This window comes from Equus przewalskii, chromosome 9 (genome assembly GCF_037783145.1).
Source record: "Equus przewalskii isolate Varuska chromosome 9, EquPr2, whole genome shotgun sequence".
Lineage (NCBI taxonomy): Eukaryota > Metazoa > Chordata > Mammalia > Perissodactyla > Equidae > Equus > Equus przewalskii.
Genome location: NC_091839.1, coordinates 41,988,652 through 42,006,331, shown reverse-complemented (window position 1 = coordinate 42,006,331; position 17,680 = coordinate 41,988,652). Strand labels below are relative to the sequence as shown.

The following is a 17,680-nucleotide window of genomic DNA, read 5'->3' as shown; positions in this document are numbered from 1 at the left end:
TAGTTTTAGCGGACGCTGGATTCCCAGCAGCCAAGGGAAAGGAGCCTGCCTGTACAGCACAAAACGGCTACACTGCAGGCCCTTCCCACTGCGCTGACCCCAGTAACTGCCTCACAACACCTAGAGGATAATGATTAGTAGAAACAACGTGGCCACTTGGTCTAGGCCTGGGCTTGGCCTCTGCTAATGACGTGCCTGGTCTTCAGGATATGGTTTAGCCTCACCCTTCCCGTCATTCTTGTAATTATGGTGTAAAAACCAGTCACATAATCACCCTTTAAGCACAATAGATGAAATATTCACAAAGTATACAAAGCGATATTCTAATACATTGTCTTCTTGAGTTTTTTTTAACCTGTATTCCCTAGAGGGCTTTCTCTCTCACTCTTCTTGTGCACTTCTCCACCACCAACACAAAGTCTGTAGTTTGTGGTATAAAATTAACAGGTGTGTCAGGAAACCTTTCTCAGGATACATCTGTCTCTCACTCCCATCGCACGCCCACCATGGAGAGTCGCTGCTCTAGGGCTTATCCTATAAATGCCTTCTCTCCACAATATCATAGTATCTACTTCTCTTGGGAGTTTGTTTGATCCATTGTAGAGTTCTTGTTATTCCTTTTTTTTTTTTTTTAATCTTTAATATCTGTTGAGATACCTGCCAGGGTTTAAGGAGTCTCTAGCTTCTGAAGGGGAAGCACCAAGTCATAAAATGCGAGGCTGTCCCCAGCCTGGCAGCGTACAGCTGATGGCACACACCGTCTTTGCCTGGAGATGCTAATGGTCAGGGTCATATTTTCATGTTCATATTAAAAGGCTTAGTTACCTGATACCCAAATTGTCTTGATCTCCATTAATAATCAGGCCTAAGCTAAATTGTAGACCTAATTGGGAAGATTCTAATACCTCTAGTCAGTCCATTTCTGAATGCACATAAAGTTGATCTTTTTAACAAAGGCATATTTGTAGATCAGTGGAGAAAACATCCAAAAGAGCCTGTTGAATCTACTCTCCAGCATCCACAGTACTTTCTCTGTTGATATCACCAGAAAAGTCTGATGCTTTTTCTACATAACTCTTTAGAAATTTGAAAATAGCTACTATGTCTTCTTCTTGGGAGGAGGTGTACCATATTCATCTTGGTATACCTAGCTCCAAGCTTAGGAGGGAAAATATAGTTAGGGATCCACGAATATTAGTTGACTCTTCCTTTAACTCCCACTTTGTCATTTAGAACTCAGCTCAGGCATTGTCATTGCTGGGAAGGGTCCTATCTGTGCTTGATGGCATGCTGAAATAGCCCTGCAGCAACCCTTATGGCATGGTACTATTTGCCTGGTCAGCTACTACATTCTATGCTCCTGAGGCTTATGTGTGTTTGTGACTCAGCACCTAGCGAACTCGCTGACATGTGGTAAATACTCACTAACCGTTTCCTGGATGCATAAATGACTGAATCTTTCCAGAGTTCCATACAACTTTGCTTTTCTTTGAGTATTTTAATTTGCCTATTTCAAGGCACCCAGAAATCAACACAGTGATTTATGTAGTTTGAGCAGCTAAGAGTAGAGCACATTAGTTCTCGCTGGCAGTTAACAGTCATTCTAGAACAAAGCTTTATATCCTTGGGATGTGTGCATAGGACACTTGAGAAGGCAAAGATAGTGAAAAATTACTTGGGGTCTTTATTTTCTCTTTGAGGATTGCAAAGAGATGAGAGAAATATCTGTGATCACAGTGGAGCAGATATGAGCAAAGTGCTGAAGATTTTTAAGTGAGAAAAGCCTGAAACACATGGGAATAAATGGAGATGAAAAAGTCAAAAGAAGCTGGAGGCTTTAAATGCCAATTTTTAATGCCTTATGATTAAAAAGAAAAAAAAAACCCAAAAGAGAGAGAAAACTCTGTGTACTTGGAAAGAAATATTAATTTTAGAAGGTATGCAAAAGACAATTTTCACAGTAGATATCTCTTACATCATTCTTGTAGTGTTTCTTAATGTGCTTATATTCCTATGGGCCTGAGAAGCTATTGGTATTGGGTTATATAATATTTGAAGTAACCAAAAGAACTTGGTGGACCCATTGACCTGCTTTTGACTCCTGAGAAGTACAGCTTAACTATCTCAAATTCTACCAAACTTGTCCTGGGCTTATGGCAAATATTATTTTATCTTAGTCGTGAAAGGTCGCCTGCCTGTTACTTCGGTAGAGACAACCTGTTGCCTATAAAGGGTGTCTACCCTTTGGATTTGTTGGATTTGTGATCTTTTCTCCCTCTTTCTAATTTGAAACATATCGTGTACCTCTATTAATCACTTTTCTTTCCAGAAAAACTCACACTCATGGATTCCAGCCTGCTCCACATGCTGTGATAGGGAATTCTCCCAGAGAGGTGCTTAGTTCCCAAGCAACACCTTGTCCACATGCTGAGCAATGGAAACTTGCTCCAGAGAGTCCTATGGTCCTCTTTGTCCCCAAATAATTTGGGATACAGGCTCTCCTGAGAGTCCAAGGAAAAAAATCCAAATTGGCTGCCTAGATAGAAGGAAAAATTCATTCTGTGTACTCTCGTCCCTCTGTGTATTATTTCTCTGTCTAATCTAGAATAGTCAGATTATATGAACCTGTTAACATCTTCCTTCCTGCACATGAACTTGCTTATTCATTCTTTCAGCCCACGTGAGCTTACTCCCTGGGTGATCTCATTTAGTTCTGTGCCTTTTAAGTACCATTTCCACACTAATGACTCCCAAATTTTTGTCTCTAGAATCAACCCCACCCTGCATCTCAAGTTATGTGTTCAGCTACTTATATAATACCTCCATGGGGCTGTCTAATAGGCTTCTCAAACTTAGCACATCCAAAAGCAACCTTGTTCTCCCTTCACCCCCAGACTCATCCTCCCCTGGGATCCCCATTTCAGTAAATGGCACCCCCTATTCATCTGATCACTTAAACTGAAGGCCTTGAAACCATCCTTAATTCACTCTCTCATATCCCATGTCCAATCCATTAGCAAATCCCATTAGCTCTACCTTCCAAGTATTTGCCAAATCCAGCCACTGGTCATCACTTCTACTCCTACCATGGTCTAATCCATCATCCTTGTTCATCAAGACTGCCACGAGAGCCTCGCAACCTGCTTCTGGTCTGACCCCACAACAACCCATTTCCCACAAGCCAAAGTAATCTTTTAAAAATATGAATCAGATCCTATCACTTACCTGCTATGGCTTCCCATAGCATTTTGAATAAAACGGACCCCTGCCCTGAATGCATGCCCTTCACTGTCCAGCTGTCTCTGCCACCTTCTCTGGCCCTCTAGGCTCTGGCTTTTTGGCCAGCTAAACTCTGCTGGGAAGGCTCTTCTCCCAGATGTCTGCATAGTTTACTCCCTCACTTTGTCTAGAATCTGGGTAAGTGAGACTTTCTGTGCCACACTGTCTAAACCAGAACCTCTTCTCAGTTCTCATCCTTTGGGTCTCTTGCCCTGCCTTGTTTTTTCCTCTACAGCACATTTGATTATAGAACTGTTTGCTTGTATATTGCCATCTCCCCCAATAGAACGTAAGCTCCTTGACAGCACGACTTTGCTGTGTTCATTGCTGTATCCTGAGGCACCCAGAACAGTGCATGACATCACGTACTGTACATAGTAGACAGTCAATATTGATTGAGCGAATGAAAACAGTCATTGAGTAGCCGTTTTTGTTTCAGGCATTATGCTTCAGGGGAAAAAATAGCGTGGTTTCTTTCCTTGGGGGACTTTCCCTGGGTGGCAGAGACAGACACATAAGCAATTTTATGATAGTGTTACGGCTGGGATGCTGGGGATACTCCAGTGAGAATCTTCCAACTGTGAATGCAGGAGTCGGGAAGGTAACCAGAGGAACTGACACTTGAGATTATTCTTGAAGGATGAGCCAGCATCTGCCAGACAGAGAAGTGTGGGAAGGGCATTTCAGGTGTGGAAACAGCACATACAACAGCTTGGAGCTCTGCTAGGACAAAGATCTTGAATATGAGCAACTTATGAGAGAATTGTATGAGATGGGTTTAGATAGATGAGCTGCCAGGAAGCAATAATTTATTTCAATCCTAGCCCCCAAACGTTATCCTCCTCTGGAGCTTTCCCTTTCAGTATATTATACCTCCATTCATGTAATTGCTCACAATGAAATTCTCAAAGTCATCCTTAACTCTTTTCATTCTCTCACATCCAATATCCAATCCAGTAGCAAATCTTGTCAGCTCCACCTTCCAAATATATGCCAGATCCACCTTCTGGTCACCACTTCTTCTGCTCCCTCCCTCCTCCCAGCCATGATCGTTGCTCACCTGGACTCCTGCTCCTAACAAGCCTTCCTGCTTCTCTTCTGACCCCATATGGCCCATGTTCCACACAAAAACGAACATTCTCATAGCGAACTGCTTTTAAATTAAAACAGGAAGAGCAACTTAGGTCAGTATCAACTAAATGGATGCCTATTAAAGATTATCAATATGTATACATTTTGAGTGGAAGGAAGGAAATATTTTTATGTCACAATTTGTATCCTCTTTATACTTGTATGCCTTGTCCTTATGGTTCTGTGGTATTATGGTATGTGATTTTGTGTTCATGTGTGGGGTTTTTCCCTTAACAATGGAAAGACAGAGACCATTTCTGTTCGTCTTTGTTCTCACAGTATTCAGCACTGTGCCTGGCACATGGTCAATACATCGTGAATGTCTAGAAAAGAATTATTCTTCACATTACAACAGACTCACTCCTGAGTTCCTTTAATGATCTTCCCTACCACCTTTTAAAGTGATCAGTTTCCTAAAGTTTATTTTATATTCAATGGTTAGGTAAACATCTGTTGCCTAAAACCAACTAGATCTGTCTAAGTGTCTTCTTACCAGTATCCAGGACATGCAGCTAAAGCAGCAGTCAGAAAAAAAAAGTCATGGGCTGAAATACTTATTGTGGTAAAAGAGAAATAAAAGAATTTCTAAGTGAATTTCTAATAAACATCTAACTCAAAAAGATAGAAAAAGAACGATAAAATAAAACTGAGAAAAACAGCAGGAAGGAAATAATAAATTTAAAGCAGAAAACCATGAATTCAAAAACTGAAAAATTGATTAACAAATGCAAAAAGCAATTTTTTTAATTTTTATTTTTTAATGAGTTCAAAATAGTTTACATCAATGAGAGATTTCAGTTGTACATTATTTCTTGACTGTCACCACACAAGTGCTCCCCTTCACCCCCTGTGCCCACCCTCCCACCCCCCTTCCCCTGGTAACCACTAAACTGAAAAAGCAATTATTTGAAAACAACAAAATAAAGAAACTTTAGCTAACTTGATCAATAAAACTAGGGGAAATAATAAAAATAAAGTAAACATAAGGTATGTTAAAAAGAAATCATGAAGTGATGTGAGCAACATGGTGAAGTGAGCTTCCCTGTATCAATCCCCTTTTGAACTACGACTAAATGGACGTTCATTAGCCAATGGAGGATACCCACACAGCCCAACAGGACACCTAAGAGACCCATGCAGCTATACGTCTGAAGGTGGATGGCCTCACTCCCTGGGAAGTGGTGGAGATAGGTGAGCACTTCCCTCCCTTCCCCAGCAACCCTGTGTGCGTGCCTGAACACTTTCCCGGCCAGTGCGAGTGCCCATAGTACTGCTGCAGCCTGAAAGTGGGAAAGTGCAACTGTGGGAAGGGGCAGCAGCAGCCCAGGGCCCAGATGCAAATGCTTTCCCAGCTGGTGGGAGAGTCCATTCTGCCTCTGTGGTCCCAACCAGTGACCTAGGGTCAGACCCCACGAAGAAGCCCTGCCCACCAAGCACAATGGCCAGTGCAACTGTAAGAAGAAGTCATGGCAGATATATGCACACACAAATGCTTTCTTGGCCAGCGCAAGCGCCCATAGTACCACTGCAGCCCTGCAAGTGGGAATGCACCTCAGTGTGGTGGCAGTCCTGAACCCACATGAGAATGCTTTCCCAGCCAGTGGGACTCTCCACCATACCCATGTAACTTCCAGCAGACAGGGTGGGGTCAGAAACAGTGTGTGCTTCCCCCCAGCAGTTGTAGGTAGAATCTGTGAGCTGATACTAACACAAATGTGCCACCAAAAGATTAGTTCATCAAACACCATGAGAAACTACAGCATCAATTCAGAGCACAATGAGAATGACAGATCTCCAGAAACCAATCATGAAGTCACAGAAATTTACAATCTAAATGACAGAGAATTTAAAAAGCTGTCATAAAGAAACTCAACGAGTTACGAGAAGACTCAGGAAGACAGTTCAATGAGCTCAGGAATAAAATCAATGAGAATAAGGAATACTTCACCAAAGTTATTGAAACTAAAAAAAACAAGCAGAAATTCTGGATACGAAGGACACAATGAGATAAAAAATAATCTAGAATCCTTAAATAATAGAGCATTATGGAGGAAAGAATTAGTGAGTTAGAGGATAGAGATATAGAAATGCTTCAGGTGGACGAGGAGAGAGACCTAAGATTTTTAAAAATGAAAGAATCTTTGGAAAAATATCAAACTCAATTAGGAAAAGCAGCCATAAGGATTATTGGTATTCCAGAGGGAGAAAGGAGCAGAAAGCTGCTTCAGAAAAATGATAGCTGAAAACTTCCCAAACCTGGGGAAAGAACTGGACTTACAAATACATGAAGCCAAATAGCACTCCTAATTCCATCAATGCCAAAGACCTTCTCCAAGGCATATGACAGTAAAACTGCCAAAAGTAAATGACAGAGAAAAAATATTAAGGGCAGCAAGGCAGAAGAAGATAGCCTACAAAGGAAGGTTTTCAGCAGATTTCTCGACAGAAACCTTACAGTCTAGGAGAGAATGGAATGATATATTCAAAATACTGAAAGACAGAAGCTTTCAGCAAGAATACTTTATCTGCCAAAACTATCTTTCAGAAATCATGGAGAAATAAAAGCTTTCCTGGATAAGCAAAAGCTGAGAGTTCATCAACACTAGACCTCCCCTACAAGAAATGATTAAGGATGTCCTCATACCTGAAAAAAAACCACAAAGGTCTACAAAGCTTTGAGCAAGGAGATAAATAAACAGACAAAAAAAGAAAACTGCAGCTCTCTTTCAGAACCAGGTAGCAAATACTTATATAACCTAAAAGATAAAGGGAAGGAAAAGCATCAAAAGTAACTATAAACACTTCAACTTAGTCACAAACTCACAACACAAAACAAAATAATTTGTGACAACAACAACTCAGAAGGGGAAGAGAAAAGGGATGGAATCTGCTTAGGCTACTGGAGATAAAAAGCTGTCAGAAAATGGACCATCTCATCTACAAGATCTCTTATACAAATCTCATGGTAACCACTGAACAAAAAAATCAGAGCAGAGCCACATTGATAAAAATAGAGAAAACCTCCGCAGAAAACCACCAAAATGAAATGTCAGTCAGAAAACAAAGGAAGAGAAACAATGGAAATATAGAACGACTGGGAAACGAGATAAAATGGTGGTATTAACTCCTCATATATCAATAATCGCTCTAAATGTAAGGATTGAATTCTCCAATCAAAAGAGAGTGGCTGGATGGGTTAAAAAACAAGACCCAGCAATATTCTGCCTCCAGGAAACATATCTCAGCTCTAAAAACAAACATAGGCTCAGAGGGAAGGGATGAAAGACAATACTCCAAGCAAATGGAAAATGAAAGAAAGCAGCTGTTGCCAAACTTATACAAAGCAGACTTTAAGATAAAAAAGACAACAAGAGGCAAAGAGGGACAGTATATAATGATAAAAAGGGAATTTCCACAAAGAGGACATAACACTTAGATACACACCTAACATAGAAGCACCAAAGTATATAAAGCAACTATTAACAGACCTAAAGGGAGAAATTAATAGCAACGCAATAATAGTAGGGGACCTCAACACCCCACTTACATCAATGGATAGATCATCCAGACAGAAAGTCAACAAGGAAATAATGGACTTAAATGAAACACTTGATCAGATTGACTTAACAGATATGTAGAGACCATTCCATCCAAAAACAGCAAAATACACATTCTTCTCAAGTGCACATGGAACATTCTCAAAAATAGACCTTGGGAAACAAGGCAACCCTCAATAAACTTAAGAAGATTGAAATCATATCTAGCATCTTTTCTGACCTCAATGCTATGAAACTAGTAATCAACTACAAGAAAAAAGCTGGGAAAGTCACAAATATGTGGAGACTAAACAACATGCTACTGAAGAACCATTGGATCGATGAAGAAACCAAAAAATACCTGGAGACAAATGAAAATGAAAAGACAAGATACTAACTCTTATGGGATGCAGGAAAAGTGGTCCTAAGAGGGAAATTCATAGCAATACAAGCCTAGCTCAACAAACAAGAAAAATGTCAAATAAGTAATCTTAAAATATACCTAGCAGATCTGGAAAAAGAAGAACAAATGAAGCCCAAAGTCAGCAGAAAGAAGGAAATAATGCAAATTAGAGCAGACATAAATGGAACTGAAACAAAAAAGAAACAATGGAAAGGATTAATGTAACTAAGAGCTGGTTCTTTGAGAAAATAAACAAAATTGACAAACCCTTAGCCAGACTCACTAAGAAAAAAAGAAGGCTTAAATAAATAAAATTAGAAAGAAAAGAAAAGAAATTACAATGGATACTGCAGAAATACAAAGGATTATAAGAGAATACTATGAAAAACTATATGCCAACAAATTGGATAATCTAGGAGAAATGGATAAATTCTTAGACTCATACAACCTCCCAAAACCTCCCAAAACTGAATGAAGAAGAAATAGAGAATCTGAATAGACCAATAATAAGTAAAGAGATTGAAACAGCAATCAAAAACCTCCCAAGAAACAAAAGTCCAGGAGTTGACAGCTTCTCTGGAGAATTCTACCAAACATTCAAAGAAAATTTAATACCTATCCTTCTCCAACTATTCAAAAAAATTGAAGAAGGCAGAATACTTCCTAACTCATTCTATGAGGCCAGCATTACCCTGATTCCAAAACCAGACTAGGATAGCACAAAGAAGGAAAATTATACGCCAGTATCGCTGATGAACGTAGATGCAAAATCCTCAACAAAATATTAGCAAATTGAATACAGCAATACATTAAAAGAATCATACATCATGATCAAGTGGGATTTATACCAGGGATGCAGGGACGGTTCAACATCTGCAAATCAATCTATGTGATACACCACATTAACAAAATGAGGAATAAAGATCACATGATCATCTCAATAGGTGCAGAGAAAGCATTTAACAGTATCCAATATCCATTTATGATAAAAACTCTCAATAAAATAGGCATAGAAGGAAAATACCTCAACATAATATAGGCCATATATGACAAGCCCACAGCCAACGTTATGCTTGATGGGGAAAAACTAAAAGCCATCCCTCTGAGAACAGGAACTAGACAACTAGGGTGCCTACACTTCTATTCAACATAGTACTGGAGGTTTTAGCCAGAGCAGTTAGGCAAGAAAAAGAAATAAAAGGAATCTAAATTGGAAAGGAAGAAATGAAACTCCTGCTGTTTGCAGATGACATGATTCTATATACAGAAAACCCTAAAGAATCCATCAGAAAAATATTAGAAATGATCGACAACTACAACAAAGTTGCAGGGTACAAAATCAACTTACAAAAATCGGTTGCATTTCTGTACACTAATGACGACCTAGCAGAAAGAGAATTCAAGAATACAATCTCATTTACAATCACAACAAAAAGAATAAAATATCTAGGAATAAATTTAACCAAAGATGTGAAACTATACAATGAAAACTATAAGACATTATTGAAAGAAATCAAAGAAGATTTAAAGAAATGGAAAGACATTCCATGCTCATGGACTGGAAGAATTAACATAGTTAAAATGTCCATAATACCTAGAACAGTCTACAGATTCAGTGCAATCCCAATCAGAACTCCAATGACATTCTTCACAGAAATAGATCAAAGAATCCTAAAATTCATATGGGACAACAAAAGACCCAAGATATCTAAGGCAACCCTGAGAAAAAAGAACAAAGCTGGAGGCATCACAGTCCCTGACTTCAAAATATACTGCAAAGCTCTAGTAACCAAAACAGCATGGTACTGGTACAAAAACAGACACACAGATCAATAGAACAGAATTGAAAACCTAGAAATAAAACCACATATGTATGGTCAGTTTATCTTTGACAAAGGAACCAAGAACATACAATGGAGAAAGAAAAGTCTCTTCAATAAATGGTGTTGGGAAAACTGGACAGCTTCACACAAAGAATGAAAGTAGACCATTATCTTGCACCACACACAAAAATTAACTCAAAATGGATTAAAGAGTTAAATGTAAGACCTGAAACCATAAAACTCCTAGAAGAAAATATAGGCATTACATTGTTTGACATTGTTCTTAGCAGCATCTTTCACATACCATGTCTTCTCAGGTAAGGGAAACAAAAGAAAAAATAAACAAATGGCCCTACATCAGACTAAAAAGCTTCTGCAAGGCAAAGGAAACCACGAACAAAACAAAAAGACAACCCACCAACTGGGAGAAAATATTTGCAAATCATATATCCGACCAGGAGTTAATCTCCAAAATATATAAAGAACTCACACAACTGAACAATGAAAAAACAAACAGAGGATATTAACAGACATTTCTCCAAGGCAGATATCACAGATGGCCAACAGACACATGAAAAGATGTTAAGTATCACTAATTATTAGGGAAAGACAAATCAAAACTACAATGAGATATCACCTTAAACCTGTCAGAATGGCTATAATTACCAAAATGAAAAATAACAAATGTTGGAGAGAATGTGGAGAAAAGGGAACCCTCATGTACTGTTGTGGGAACGCATTGGTACAGCCACTATGGAAAACAGTATGGCGATTTCTCAAAAAATTAAAAATAGAAATACCATACGATCCAGCAATCCCACTACTGGGTGTTTATCCAAAGATCTTGAAATCAACAATCCAAAGAGATTTATGCACCCCCATGTTCATTGCAGCATTATTGACAATAACCAAGACATGGAAACAACCCAAGTGCCTTGCTACAGATTAATGGATAAAGAAGGTGTGGTATATATATACAATGGAATACTACCTAGCCACAAAAAAGACAAAACTGTCCCATTGCAACAACATGGATGGACCTTGAGGGTATTATGTTAAGCAAAATAAGTGAGACAGAGAAAGACAAACATCATGTAAGTTCACTCATATGTGGAAGACAAACACATACATGGATAAAAAGAAGAAATTAGTGATTACCAGAAGAGAAGGGGGTGGGAGGGTGGGTGAAAGGGTAAAGGGGCATATACCTATGGTGATGGATAAAAACTAGACTACTGGTAGTGAGCACAATGAAGTCTGCACAGAAACTGATAAATAATAGCGTACACCCAAAATTACACAATATTATAAACCTTTATGATTTCAGTAAAATATTTGGGGAAAAAAATCATGAAGTCTATTTTACTCAGCCTTTTACAAATAAATTTGAAAACCCAGATGAAATGTATAATTGTCTAAGAAAATATAGTTTGCCTGCTCTGACTTCCAGAGAGAAAGAAAATCTATCAGAACAGCTGCCATAGAAAAACACTGATTTTCCATTCTAAATAAAATAAATCCTAAATAAAATATTAGCAGAGTCTAGTGGCAATTTGAAAGAACAATATATCCTGACCAAATGAGGTTCATTCCAGGGGTGTGAGGATGATACAATATTGTTGAATCTGTTAATGTAGTTTACCATATTAGTAGATCTTTATAGAAAACTTACTTGATCATCTTTATAGATGCTGCAAAGGTATTGCTGTAATTCAACATCCATTTTTTATTGAAAACACTTTATAAAATAGGAAGTGATGGATACCTCCTTAACATGTTAAAATAGATTATATCTCACCCAAAATTGAATGTCATGCTTGATAGGGAAACACTGAAGGCATGTTATGTCAGAAAGAATGAAGACAAGGGTGCCCATTGTTGTAACTGTTCTTTAGCATCCTTCTGAACGTACTAGCCAATGCAATTCTTGTTATTTAGTGCTTAGTGCTGTCAAGTTGATTCCGACTCAGGCAGAGCCGAACCCTGCCTGGTCTTTTTGTGCCATCCTCTCATCTTCTGGCTCTATATCAGACAATGCTTGGCTGCTATTCTTTCATGGCCAATTTTTTGGAAGTGGGTGGCCAGGTCCTTCTTCCTAGTCTGTCTTAATCTGGAAGCTCCACTGAAACCTGTCCACCTTGGTTAACCCTGCTGGTATTTAAAATATTGATAGTGTAGCTTTCAGCATCACAGCAGCATGCAGCCACCACAATATGACAACTGAAAGATGGGTGGTGTGGTTCCCTGACTGAAAAGAAACCCAGGCCACAGTGGTGAAAGCGCCGAATCTTCACCACTCCACTACCAGGGCTGGCTAATGTGGTGCTAGAGAAAGAAATTGGGGGTAAAAAATGTCAAAAGGAAGAGGTTGGACTAATGTTTGTAATTTGCTGGGTGTATACTTGTATGATTGTATACTTGGATATGAATCAACTAGAATATTGTTATAAACAATAACAAAGTCAGTAAGGTGGCTGAGTACCAATTTATTATGTAAAAATGAACGTTCTTGACATATACTATCAACAGCTAGGTAGAAGATATAATGGAAGAAAAGATCCTATTTACAACAGCAAAAAATATATAAATATATATGTAAATACGTTATGTATATAAACATAGGTATTGACTTAACAAAATCTGTAAGATATAAATATTCATATAAATGAATGAAACTTTTTAAATTCCCTTGTGATACAGAGGAAAAAAAAGAAAACAATGTGAATAAATGGAAAGGCAGTTCATATTCTTGGCTAGAAAATCTCAACATCACAAGTTTAACATGATCCCGGTAAAAATAACAACAGAATTGTTTGTAACCAAACAAGCTGATGCTGAAGTTCATGTGAAAAAAATTTTTTATCAAGAATTAAAAAAACAGTAAAAGAAAATTGCTCTTTGGATACTAAAATACTTTACAAATATATTTATGTTTGAATTAGGACATTAATTGGACAGGTCAATGGCATAGTATGGAGTCTAGGAATAATCTCAAATACATTTGGAAATTTAGTTTACGTTAAAGAAGCCTTCTCAGGTATGTGCATTAAAACTGGATTGTTCCGTAAATGGTGCTGGGATGACTAACAGCTGTCAAGACACTAAGAAAAAAGACCAACAATGCAATAGGAAAAAACAGGTTATTAACAGAGAATTTACAAAAGAGGAAATATAAATAGCTGCTCCTAAACATATGAAATATATCCAGCTTCATTTATAAAAAATGAATGCAAATTAAAACTATAATGAGATGCTCTTTTCTCCTACCAAACAGGCAGATTTTTTTTAAGTTTGATAACACAGTGTATTAGCAAGACTGTCGATAAAGAGGTACTCTTGTCCATGCTGGTAGTTTAAACTGTACAGTCTAAATGGACAACAATTTAGCAATATCAAAAATATGAAAGTTTATATCCTTTGATGGAGCGATTCCACTTTGGGGAAAACGTGTGGATATGCTAAATTCCCTGTGCTTATTTACAAGGTTACACACTGCAGCCTTGTTTATAACAACACAAGATTGACAACCCAAATGCCTATGAATAGAGAATTGGTTATATACATTATGCTGTGTTCTCCTAGTTGAATACTGTGTAACCGTAAAACAAGGATCAGGAAGCTTTTGTGTTTTGCTATGGGATGATACCCGAGATATATTTTTAAGTAAAAGAGCAAGGGCATAATAGTGGTATAGTATGTTAAGTTTTGTGTAAAACAAAAGAGAAAGATTTATCTATAAATGTATGTATCTTTGCTTAAATAGTCATAAAATCCCTCTAGATGCACAAGAAATGTTAGTTGCCTCTAGGAAATGGAACTGTGTGACTGGGAAGTGGGGGTGGGGAGATTTTTGGAGACTTCACTATATACTATTTGAGCCTTTTGAAATTTGAACTAACCAAAACAAATGAAAAAAATCCAGTGCTATTTTTAAAATCATCTTCAGAAGAAATCACTGTTACACACAACACAGGTGACTCTCTCAAACCTAACAAGCAAAAGAAGTCAGACACACCTAAAAAATATATAGTATGTTTTTCCATATATTTAATAAAAGTTCAAAAGCAGACAGAACTAATCTATGGTGAAGGGAGTTAGAATGACAGTTATCTTGGTGGGGATAATGCCTAGGACAGGGCAGGAAGGAGTCTTCTGGATTGCTGGCAATAGCTTGATCTGGGTGGTGGTTACGTGTGTGTGTTCACTTAGAAAAATTCACTGGTCTGTACCTTTATGGTGATAGAATTTGCTGCAGGTAAATTATGTTTCAGTTTTTAAAAAGTTATCAAAAAGGAAAAAAAAAAGGTCTTCTTTAGGGTTGTATTAGTTTCCGAGGGCTACTGTAACCACAAAAACTAGGTGGGTGAAAACAACAAAAATTTGTCATCTCACAGTTCCAGTTGCCAGAAGTCCAAAATCAAGGTATCTGTGGGGCCATGCTCCCTCTGAAACCCGTAGGGAGGAATCCTTCCTTGCCTCTTCCTGCCTTCTGGTGGTGGCCATCAATCCTTGGCATTCCTTAGCTTGTAGATGCATCAGTCTTTTCTCTGCCTCCATCATCACACAGCATCTCTTCTGTCTTCCAAGGAGTTCCTTTTATAAAAACACCAGTCATGTTGGATTAGGAGCCCACCCTACTCCGGTATGACCTCATCTTCACTGGTTATATCTGCAGCAACCCTATTGCCAAATAAGGTCACATTCTGAGGTACTGGTGGTTAGGGCTTCAACATATCTTTTCTGCGGGGGACACAATCAATCCGTGACAAGGGTTAATGGAGAATTTTTAAAGAGTACTGGAGTTGCTATAGAAGAACGTTGTAATCCCATTTTAATGCCCGATTTGTGAAATGTGCCACTGTTGAGCTCATACAGAGAGAAGTAACCCAATGCTGTGTCCACCAAGGGTGTCATCTCCTTGGCAGTCATTTAGTGCTGGAAAATAAGGGCCTGTTTCACTGACTACCCTTAGTTAGATTAGTTGGCTTTTGGGGGAGCCTCCTTCATGATTTTACAGTTCTTTAAAACAAGGCGCTGTGTTTTTACAGAACATGGCTTGGCATACTGTGACCATTCTCTTCATCATAGAGCAATAATGTTGGTCTAAAGATGGGAGTTTTAAAAAGCCTCTTCATTTTTCAGATTTCCTCCATGGATCCTGCAAATCCCTCATCTTTCACTGGGCATGGGTATGAGCTTTGTTTTTCAGTCAAGGAGTCAGAAAGTTTCCAAATGAGTAACAGACGCAGGGTGTGGTGTGTGGCTTCCCTTTTGGTATATCCAGATCGCCCTTGAGGTGTAATTAATCCCACAGTTCTCACCACCATTGAAGTGATTTTCCTAATTTAATGAAACAATTATTTTGTTGTCACTGGCTTCCAGTGTGTGTGACTTGTTGTCGGTGCTCAGTAAGTGTTTGTTGACTGAAGGAAGAAAAACAGAACACCTTTTAGCCCTGAACTATGAAATGAGGCCTTTAATAGTTTCAGAATTCAAACGTTCTAGGCCAGGCCAATGAGTCTGTTAGAAAAACCGTAGAGCAATCCCTCTGACAGAAGGGCTTATCGCTTCTCGGCCTTTTGGCTAAGATCAAGTGTAGGAGGGCTTGACTGGGATGGAGAATCTTCCTGGGATGATGGTTATATTCTAGAGCTTGATAAGGTTCAGATTACACAGGTATATACATTTATCAAAACTCAGTGAGTGTGCACTTAAGATTTTTACATTTTATTGTATGTCAATTTTTCCTCAAGAGAAAAAAACTGTAAAACAAATCTTGAACTCTAGCAAATGATAGGCTTGTGAAAGTGTTTAGGGGGAAGTGTGCTGATGTATGCAATTTACCTTGGTATGCACTGAAAAAAATGAGAAAGGGATGGATAGAGATGGATAGATGTGTAATGCAATAAGCATAGTAAAGTGTTAATTATAGAATTAGATGTGGGTATATAGGTGTTCATTGTAAAATTCTTTAAACTTTTCTGTAAGTTTGAAATTTTTCATTATAAAATGTTAGAAAAATTCAAAGTACAAAACCATTCTGGGCCTTGCAAATGTGGGACCAAAGTCTACCTGCTATTTGTATTCCCGGTCACAAGCTTAAATGTCCACTCCTTAAAACAGGGAAGAGCATTGCCTGCCAGGGGTCTCCTGATGAAGCCAATGACAGATTTATAGGATTATACAGGGTGCCTGTTTTATTGCCCTCCTAGGAGTAAGGCTTAGAAAAGGAAGTCGTTTAAAAAGGGTGAGGAACATTTACATTTCATTGTGGCGTCATGCAATGCGATCTTATGCCAGCCGCCTACATGTGGCTCGGGAAGAAAGCTGATTAGGCCCCATTAAAAACAATGCCTTGTTTTATAATTGTGCTCATGATGCAAGGGAAACCCATTTTATTTTTACTTGAAGAAAGACATGAAGAGCTACAATTCTATGATGTTCTCTTAGAGTTACTCTTCCTCTCCCCACCCCCAATCTTATACTTATCACCCTTGTGGAAAGTAAATTAAAATAAAAGGGCTTAATTTTGGAACAAAAACTATCTCCATACACTTACCTATGCCCCTCCTTCTCCTGTATTTTCTCTAATATAATATAGTAGAAACCTAGGGGGTCATAAACATTTGAGTTCTCCTGTTTCTGTTACTAAATGGTTCTGTGATGTTGAGTAAATTGCTTAATCTCTTTAGGTCTAAATTTCCACAGTTGTAAAAGGAGCAGATTCCATCAGATGACCTACAGGTCCCTTCTAGTGCTGGAATGAAACCTCGCCTTTTTTACCATCTTCCTATATCATCTTTTGGGGGGTTAGCTATAATGAAATCTTGAATCCAGACCCTGGCATACTCTAGAAGGAGAACCCGTGGTCCCAACAAGACACACGAAAGACTCTGCTAGACGTTCATTTAAATAATGCTTAGGGCTCAGTGACTTTTCCATCTGTTTCTCCATATTAGTTGGACATGAAGTTAGTTAGTCGAATATTTTAGGCATTCAAGAGAGGAAAGCCATGATGTCTTACAGAGCGTGTCTTCCAAAAATATCAAGAAAAGCAGAGAAGAAAGTGATTTTTCTGTTTGTGGAACTGTACGTTCCACAACTGTACGTTTTGTTTACTTGGGCCTATCCCCAGATGAAAATTTCATTTAAATACTGATTATGGGAAGAGGCTATCAATTGCTAGCCAGGTATTTTTCCCAAGGAATGAAAGCAGAACAGAGTAAGTATTCCTAGTAGGATGAGTCTGTTTTCATTCTCAGGATGTAAGAGAACTCAAAGGCAAGAGTATATTTTGTATATAAACAACTCAGAGAGGGTAATTGGGTAAACTTTGTGTTTGTTCATGTGCTGTTTACTCAACTGTATTGCCAAAGACACAGACTCAACTTCCATTATGTGGGTCCCTTGGCAGGTCTAATTACCTGAGAGGTGATTATACAGATTTATATATATGTGTGTGTGTGTGTGTATTCATAGTCATGCTAGATATGTTATATACCAAATGT

General features: G+C 38.3%; 1 protein-coding gene and 1 pseudogene across 6 annotated transcripts in view; both read left to right on the top strand.

Moving 5' to 3' along the window:
• The window catches only part of BACH2 (BTB domain and CNC homolog 2), a 330,646-nt gene that overhangs the window by 217,463 nt on the left and 95,503 nt on the right, over positions 1 to 17,680 (top strand). The gene's annotated exons all lie outside the window — the stretch shown is intronic.
• Positions 15,736 to 15,913, top strand: LOC139073776 (U2 spliceosomal RNA; annotated as a pseudogene).